Raw genomic sequence first — 9,890 nt, forward strand, 5'->3', positions numbered from 1 at the left:
TGATTTTAATTAGGTTAATTCTAATCCTAGAAATTGGGGAAACGGGCTCATAAGGGTAAAACAGGAAATTCGAGGACAAAATACCAAATTAAGTCCTAGGTAATTATAATCCAACCATTAATTGTTGATTTAACCCAAGGATTAGCCTAATTTCTGATTTAAGTAAAAACCCCCAAATTGGGTATGAACCCTTAATCTCCAAGTCCGAAATTCAACCTTAAAATTGGAAGATATGTGATTAATAAGCTTAAATTCATCAATTTTAGCACAACCATCATTAATTTATCATACATGACCCTAAGGAAAATTTTCCCACAACCCTCCTTCAAATTCCATCTCTAAGGGATTGTTAAATGGAAGGGGAAAATTTAAGATGATTGTGATTAAGGAAGAGTGAAGGATTAGGCAAGGTTTACCCCCAAGAATTTCTCCAAATTATCTCCAAGAACAGTTTCCTCAAGCTCCAATATCGAGATGGGAAATAATGATGGTCTAAGACTTATTTAAGACACATTTAATGAAATCACTACAAAAAAAACTGGTTTTAGCGACAGATGAAATCCGTTGCTAAACCACCCAAATCTGTTGCTAAAGCTGTTTAGCGACGGATTAGCAACAAAATTTCGTCTGTCGCTAAAATGCTCGTAGCTAAGCCTTTAGCGACGAAAATTTGGCGTCCGTCACTAAGTTTAGCTACGGATTAGCGACAAATAATTTCCGTCGCTACCTTTAGCGACAAACATTTCCATAGCTAATACATATAAAACCGTCGCTAATTTGGTAGTTGATTTCGTGCAGAGAAATGTTAGCTACGAAAATTCTGTAGCTATTCCGTCGCAATTTGTATAATATTATTTTTAATTTTATATTAATTAGTTATTTAGCTATGCTATTTTTTTTCTTATATATTTTAATATGTTGTTCAAAATCCCTAGAAAGCATATTAAATTAAATGTAGTGATAATCATAAGCATTACAAGAAGCTGCTTCCATATAAATAGTAATCTGAAGATTAACAAGTAGATCCAAAAATACATAAATCCTAAAGCATCAACGTTCAAAATTGCTCTTCAACTGATAGAATTGAAAGACAAAGCTAACTAATGTGCTGCTGGAGAGTGATGTTCATCAGGATCGAAAGTAGGACCAAGTTCATAATAGAGTTTCCCTTGAGATCCAAGATCATAAAGTCTTCTCTTCATATTTCCTTCCATGGTCTCGTAATACATTCTAGTTGCAACATCCCTTTGATCAAATGTAATTATTGTTGTGATCACTGTTGCTCTAACAATTCCGGACTTCTATCCTGTAAATAAAAGTAAATGAAAACCTAAAAAAAAAAATTATACTTTCATGTCTGATAAATGAATATGAATATTCCATCTATAAAGGTCAATAAGATCACATAATGTTTTACGTATGTGCATAACTCGAGATCGATCACCATGCACGAAATGATTTTCCATGGCATGTGTGTAAGCATGCAAATATATTGCAGCTCGCCCAACCAAAGTACTTGATACTAATTGCTTATTAGATTTATGCGCCAAACACACCACATTTTTCACTCAAATGCACCAAATTCTCACCCCCCCCCCCCCCCCCCCAGTTTATGCGCCAAATGCACTAGACTTTTCACTCAAATGCACCAGACTTTTTATAACAAAAACTGCATCAATGAGTGCAGTACAATTGAAAATGAATGCACCAGAAATCACAATCCAAATGCACCAGATAGCTATAATGGTAAACGACAGCTACAACCAAACTTTGCAAATAACATAACATATTTTCAACAACCAAACTAAACATTAACTGCATAGAACCAAGAAACTGATCTAACTTAAAAGACTCAAACATTTAATTTTCAACTTATGTGAAAAATAATGAAAGAGAAAGATATTGGTGAATCAAAGGGTTGACAATCAACATTGATTACATGTCAATAAATTGGGGGCTTCGAAAATTGCTCCAATTAGTGCTTCGCCTTCATTCAGCTTTATCCGAATTGCATAGAAGAGAAAGTTTTAGATAAGGTACTCTACCGACATACAACCAAAGAAAATAAGAAACACAAGGCCACTCAATATAAACACATGGCAATGCTCGAGTTTGGCTCATACAGTTAGCAGAAATCTCAATGTACAGTCACATGACCTCTAGTTATGTAAAAAATGATGAATAAAGCTTGAAAATAACAGCCTATATACTTTCATGTCACCACAAATGCAATTATTCTCAAAAGCTTTACTAAATATTAAAAATGCACAAGCACAACACAGGTATTTAACAGAAAGAAGACCTGCTAAAATAGCAACATACCAGAAGGGTGCACATTCACAAAATATAGCTTTATTCTACAAATTTAAAGTTTGTGAATAGGGGTTCCAATTATGTATTCCACTCTTTCATTTTATATGACAATAGATATTGTCACAAAATGACTTAACCATGTAAGATCAGTTAAACATATATAACTAGTCTTGATCTTTCTACGGGTCTTACCTTAAAGAAAACTAAAAAATTTAAATTGAGCTTGCAGGAAACAAAAGTTTGATGATTAATTGTAGATACTTTTACCTATTAGCTACCTGACAACTAGTTTACCAGTTTGCATATCATTTTCATTTAAATTACAAACCTGTTGTGTTATGGTAGTGGGGAATACTAGTAAAGGGTCACCTTTATTGAAATGAACAATTTACATGATTTTAAGGAATCAAACCAATAAATATGTAGTAATGAGAGAAAAGAAACAATTGCACTTTATTTGTCAAGATTGGAATGATTGATTATTTTCAGACAACAAACAAATCCAAATGAACTGTGCCTTCTCTATGCAAATCTGAAAAACAAAAGAGATTACTTTAAAAGCATTACTGACATAGTGCTAAAAAATGTACGATGGATCAAGACACATGAAGGCATAATTCCTGCTCAAGCATCAATTTATAGGAAAAACCGTGAAATAAGTTTGAGCAGCAGTTAAAAAAAGAATGAAAATAGCAGCAACTAAATCAAGTGTCTTCCATGGAGTGAGAAAGTGAGCGATAATCAGTTCAGTCATAAACACGTCAGCTCTCTAGTGTGGTACAAGCTGGGTCAATACAATAAAGGAAATTTCAGTGCAACCTAGACTTCCCTTCAAGATTCTTTCAAACTCCTCCCTAATAAAATGTCAACGTAGAAATATAAAAGAGCAGCTCACATGGCCATAAGTCCACCACTACTATTTCTCCCATCACTGTTACACCTTTGTTTGCAAAACTTAGATCCACAGAGGGAGGCTTGTAATGTACACATGCCAGGATATATAATAAAGTACACAAGTTATTGATATTTTTCAGGGAAGGGGGTGGGGGGGTGGGTAAAAGAAGTAAAGTACACAATCTTTATTATTCAAGACCACTGGACTGCTAAATATGGTATTCAAGACCACTGGACTGCAAAGAAAAGCAATGAACCACATGGTGTTGGAGTATGGAAACACATCAGTAGTCTCCAAGAGGAATTCTTCCAGGCTGTCTCATTCAAGGCTGGAAATGGGCTCAAGATCAGATTTTGGCAGGACAAATGGCTTGGGGACACTTTAGTAAAAGATTTATTTCCCTCACTATTTCTGATAGCTTCTAACAAAGAAGCAACATTAGCTCAATATAGAGTTAACAACTGTTGGACACCAATTTTAAGGAGAAACTTACAGGATTGGGAAGTTGATGATTTTCTTTCTCTATTAGAAAGTTTGGGACAAAGTACTTTGGTGGCAGATTTTCAGGACAGAATACTCTGGGGCAATTCTAAGGAAAAGATTTTCACTGTGAAGGAATGTTACAACAACTGGTGCTCTCAAAATAGCCTTTTAGAGGTTTGGCCTTGGAAGCTTGTATGGAGAACCAGACAGCCTCTCAGAGTTACTTGCTTCACTTGGACTGCACTGAAGGAAGCATGTCTAACACAAGACAATCTTAGAAGGAGAGGTGTAATAGTTGTTAACATGTGTACCATGTGCAAGCAGACCAATGAAAGTGTCAACCATCTATTTTTGCACTGCCCTGCAGCAGCTAGCCTCTGGTTTTTCTTCTACTCTATGCTTGGTCTACAATGGGTAATGCCCTTCAACATCAAAGATGCATATGCTAGCTGGATACTCTGGAGAGTTGACAAATCCATTAAAAGAATTTGGAGAATGATCCCAGCAGTAATTTTTTGGACCCTATGGAAGGAGAGAAACAACAGATGCTTTGAAGGAATCTCAACTCCTATTTGCTCTCTAAAGTCTAGGTGTTTAGTTAGTCTTTTTAGTTGGCATTTTTTTGCCCCTGTAAACAATGTGGGTAACTTTCTAGATTTTATCAGCTCCTTTTCTCTAGTTCAGTAGAGATAGGATATCTTTAGATTGTTCTACAGGTTTTGCCAAGCCTGCCAGCTTTTCCCATCTGTAACCTTGCATCTTCTTGATGTTTTACTAATGAATTTTATTACTTTACCAAAAAAAAAGTACACAATCTTACTTGATATCATATGTTACTATCTACATCCTCACAGTGAGATCAACCACAGGGACATCGATAGTTGTAACTTGGAAAGACATCCAAGTAAACATTCCATTGGTTTCACCTTCCGACAACCTTAATAGCTCTAGTACTACTAGGAATAATGTTGAATGAAGTAGTTCTTCCACCCCTCCCATCCTCGGATGATGGTCCAACAATTTTCTCTAAGTGATGAATTATACAAATGGAAACAACATAAGTTATATTTAAAGTTAACATACGTGTAGAACTATTTGAACTGTTATGGAGTGGACTATGGTCATAAGACCCTCTAATAGTTTCGAATTTGTCATGAATAACTTCTAAAGTTGCGTCAAGTTGAGGAATTAATAAAATTTCACTTAAATCTTCAAATGTTAAAATGAAGAACAGGGCAAGAAACAAAAAAGGGAACCTTTACCAAAGGAGCAAGGTAGTTAGTAGTACAACTTGCATCATAAATAATGTTGGGGTTTTACTAGTATTCCTTCTCATTGACACCAACAACAAGCATAGGAGCAGAACATGCTTGGCTTGTATTCCTTTTCACTGTTCTGCTTATTTTGCAATGAAAATAATTTTTTTCTTCTCAAATCTAATTGTCCAATTTCACATTCCAATAATTTTTTGCCCTAAAATCATTGCTTTAGACTGCAAAAATTGTAAGACTAAAGATTTGACCACAACAGAATCCGATTAAACACACGGATACCACAAAGAAATCAAACTAGAGTATCTCTAACCACTCCTTTAGACTGAAATCTTTAGCTTTTTCACATTTTTAATTTTGCAAAGATGGTACAAATCTGAACACGTTCAATCAACTGTTTCAAAATTAAATCGAAGAATTCAGAAAAGAGTAATTACAAATACCTCTCCCATGGAGTAATTAGTACTAAGATAGTACTGATTTAGATTCAGAGACAAGTCCACCGGAGTTATGGCCTAATTCTGCAAGAATTTCGAGAATTAAACCCTAATGCCAGATTTTGAAGCTTCCAAAATCACCATATGTGAAGAAATCCGCACCCACAACCCCAAAATCGGCTTCCATAAACCCTTCGCCCAAAAACAAGATTCGTTAGAAGATGGGTGTTTCAACTATGAGTTTAAGCAAGTGATCTATACCGTGAAATCTTCTCATCACCAAAATCAATTATGAAGATATTGATGAAAGAGATCAAATTGATGAAAAGACCAAACCCTAGACAGAGATGAAAGAGACAAATATGTTTTAACATTTAGGAGTGAGCCACTGTGTATTGTATTAGATGATACTAAAATAAAAAATTACAACACTAACGACGGATACTTTCCGTAGCAATTGCTTTTAAAGTATTTTGAAACTTAAAATTAATTAGCGACAAAATATTTGTAGCTAAATCTGTCGTTAAATTTAATAAATTTAGCGTCCAACATTTTGTGCGCGCTATTTAGCGACAGATGTTAGTTTCCGTCGCTAATCCGTAGCTATACTACATGCCTATTCTTTTATTTTCATATTTTACGACAAAATCACAATTCTGTAGCTAATCTGTCGCTATCTAGTGACGGAAATTGTTTTGTCACTAAAATTCGTCGCTAAACGGTGTTTTTTTTGTAGTGATATAACTGCCCGTCACCGCCACGGCGGTAGGGATGCCGCTCGGCAGCGCCGCTACGACGACTGAGATACCGCCACAGTAGTATAGCCAACATTACATATGGCCGCCCCAGTGGTCATCACACCGCCACAGCGGTGCCGCTGGGGCAGCTCTGGTGCCGCCATTGCAGGCACCAGACACCAGAATTCCCCTTTTTTTTTCCATATCTTCAATCGAAATCCCAGGTTATTCCCGAGGCTATCTACTCACAATCCGACCACCTAAACCCACACAAAAATAAGCTGCGAACGCGCTCGTGGTCTCAAAATTTCCAACGGAGGTCTCGTTGACCGAGTCAACCTCCGATGCCTTAATCCCAATTTCCCATCCCATGTCCCGAAATGCATCCGAGTGCATTGGGAACCGAATCAAATACACATACAAGTTCTAAATGACCATCCGGACTTCTCAAAATCGACGAAATTTCGAAAAGGGTCCGTTTGCCTAAAAGTCAATTTCGGGTCAACCATTTTTCACTTTAAGCCTATATTTTCACTAAAGTTGCCCGAATCCGGTCTAGACACCTCGGGAAGCATGTCAACGGTCCCCTCGGATCAAAATCGAGCTAATCAATGCTTGAAAACGGGCGAAAATGCCGAAGAGACTATAACGACTAAATGGGTCGTTACATCAAGTGGGTGAATCATATCTACTTGAAGGACAATGAATGGTGGCAATACCAGGCTCCAGTTGACAGCGGCTGGTATTGGAAGAAAATTTGTGGACTCAAACTAAAGTTTACAGCAGGTTATAACATGAATGGATGGATTACTCCCAATGGAAAATACACAGTGAATAGGGGCTATGAGTGGAGAAGAGAGGCAGGAGGAGAATGGCAGTTCTGGATAGGGGTGTGGAATAAAGTAAATGTGCCCAAACACAGTTTCATTAGTTGGTTAGTGATGCACAGAAGATTACTAACAAGGGATAGGCTAAAGAAAATGGGAATTAGTCCGGAAGACACTTGCTTACTTTGTGACAGTCAAGTTAAAACCATCAGTCATCTCTTCTTTGAGTGTGTATACTCACAAGCTTGCCATTCTATTATATTCCAGTGGCTACACATTCAGATACAGAAACATGATCTTATAGGTATGTGGAACAGATTAGCAAGAAGAGCTCAAGGGAAGATGAATAGAGCTTTACTCTGGGCTATACTAGCCGCGATTATTTATCAGATATGGATGGCTAGAAATGAAGCATTATGGAATCACAAAGTCCCTAGACAGCTGGTGGTGTGCCAACAAGTGAAACAAGACTGCCAACATAGAATTGTCTATAGTTTATAGAGAAGGAAAAATTGCAAGGATAGAGTCTGGATAAAGGATATACTAGCTAGATATGTCACTTAGCTGAGATAGGTTGATGGTGGAGCAAAGGCTCAGTTCAGGCTTACTCTTTCTTAATTCTGTTGCTGCATTGTACGTTTTTCTACTGGTTTTTGAGTGATAAATAATATAGTTTGCTCGACCAAAAAAAAAAAGAAATTGCTGGCCATCCTGAATTGTGGGACTTCACAAAGAAGTCAAGAAAGAAGATTGTGGGAAAAGGTCTGATGACATCAACAAATGAAATACAATCTCATCCTAGCTACTTGAAGACCGTATAAGAGTTTCTGGAATGAGTACACACGATAATTTTATAAAGAGCATAATATGTGATGGGTAGAGGGGTAGAGGATGGATAATAATTTTAGCCCCATTTGTATTTGTAAAAAAAATTAATCTCTTATTTATTCTACCAAATTATCAGTAGTGATTTTCACAAATAAAATCTTTTGTACCACCATTTAAATTTTGACCCTGTTAGAAAAATTCTTGAGCGAATAGCCTTCACGTCAGAAATCGAATGCACGCTCTTGGCGGTTGCAAGATGACTTATGGTGATTCCTCAAGATTTTAAAGCAAAATCTTGGTGATCGCCACGATTTATTATTTGATATTGGCCAAGACTTGTCTTAACAACAAGTTATGGTGATTCGTCGAGATTTCTAGTCAAATCTTGTAGGATTACCTAAACTTTTTCAGCATCAGTGGCTGAAAATCTGGCGATCCGTCAGAATTTGTGGCCAAATCCTGGTGATCACCATAACATGTTGTGTAGAAATTGATCAATATATTTTTGCTTCAAAATTCACTCAATCAAATAACTTCAAATTTAATATACAACTTTCTAATAGTAACCACAACGATTTTCAATAGTTAGATTCAACATAAACCTTCAAAAATTAATAGATCGGCTTGTCTTCTTTAAAAAGTTCCTTTTCAGGTCAACAGAACTCATCAATTGTGTTTTCAATCCTCTCCAACCATACCAATTCAAATTATTAAGAATGGATAATGGAAGCTCAATGAAACATTACCCGCTCAGATTCAACCACAAATAAGCTAATTTTGTACGGCACATATTTTATTATTTTTCAATTTTAATTGTGTACACCTGATTTGTTCTAAAGCTGCTTAAGATGCAATAATAAAGGAATTTGATATATATATGCTTAAGATGCAATAATAAAGGAATTTGATATATATATATATATATATCAGCTGAGCCAGTAAATGCATTATGAATAGGGAAAATAAAAAAATAATTACCTGAAATAGCCCATGTTTGTAAAATTATCCGAAATGGCCCAATTTGTACCCCTCACTTCAAAATCCTGTTGTATATTTGTACCCTCACTACAATTAAAAAACTGTTGTATATTGTTGTATACAATTGAATTTTCTTGGATATAAACACCTCTTATACATTATTATTATACACTCTATACATTATTATACACTTTATACAAAGTTGATACATTATCTACTTCAGATGTATAAAGTTGTATATTGTTGTATAATGTTGTATATTGTGAAAAAGTGACTATGCGGGGTGTAATTTAAAAATATGACTACACAAATATAATTTTGTATGCTATATTGTACATTATTGAAATTTGCCCTTATTAATAACCTTATCTTGTTTCAACTGATTCATAATCCTAAAGAGCTAAGTCATTTTTTGAAGATACATGCCCATATAGTTAAAGCAGAGACAACAAAAAGTTGCAACTATTGGTGCAAGGGGTCACTCTAAGATATGACTATGTTTGTCGTAAAGTTTATTACTCCCTATATCCCAATTTATATAAATGAGTTCAGAGTACAACGATCAAAATACTTAATTTTAAATATGAATTTATGTATAGGTTTCTGAAAATATTTTAAAATAAAATTTACATATTTAAAAACTGCACGAAAAGTTGTACAACTCAACTTAGTTGTTGATTCAAAATATTTTACAAAAAAATTGAGAAAATTACAGTAAAGAAAAATAATTCAACTCCTCAAATTGGGTAACATCTTTGCACATAAAATGGGACGGAGGGAGTAATAGTTAACTTTTGAGAAATGAAAGCGATTGTATTTTTTGAGAAAAAGATGTTAGTCTATTATCTAATTATTTGGGATTTTATTATCATTGAAGTCGTTAAGATTAAGCGATAGTTTTCTTGTGCCAGACTCAATTTTTCTTAATACTACTAAGAGTGCTTACTAGCCTTGCGTGAATTTTGCTTTATTTGGTGCATGGCATAGTATAACTATTAAAATGGATTGATCAAGAGGAGAAATTTCTGCAATATTATCACAAAAATCAAAATACATAGCTATCTATATATAAACAAATGATGTCAACTTGTCAAGAGATGGATACATACTCTAGCAAACTG

The 9,890-nt window shown here is 35.2% G+C and overlaps 1 long non-coding RNA gene across 1 annotated transcript; it reads right to left on the reverse strand.

The window, feature by feature from the left end:
- Window positions 1–987: 987 nt before the first annotated feature.
- On the reverse strand, window positions 988–3,386 carry LOC132615480 (uncharacterized). Its single transcript, XR_009572709.1, has 2 exons — window positions 1,940–3,386; window positions 988–1,306 (listed from the first exon to the last, which is right to left on the reverse strand). It is a non-coding gene; the product is annotated as an uncharacterized LOC132615480 (long non-coding RNA).
- Window positions 3,387–9,890: the final 6,504 nt, after the last annotated feature.

The sequence above is a fragment of the Lycium barbarum genome, chromosome 10, assembly GCF_019175385.1.
Source record: "Lycium barbarum isolate Lr01 chromosome 10, ASM1917538v2, whole genome shotgun sequence".
Classification (NCBI taxonomy): domain Eukaryota; kingdom Viridiplantae; phylum Streptophyta; class Magnoliopsida; order Solanales; family Solanaceae; genus Lycium; species Lycium barbarum.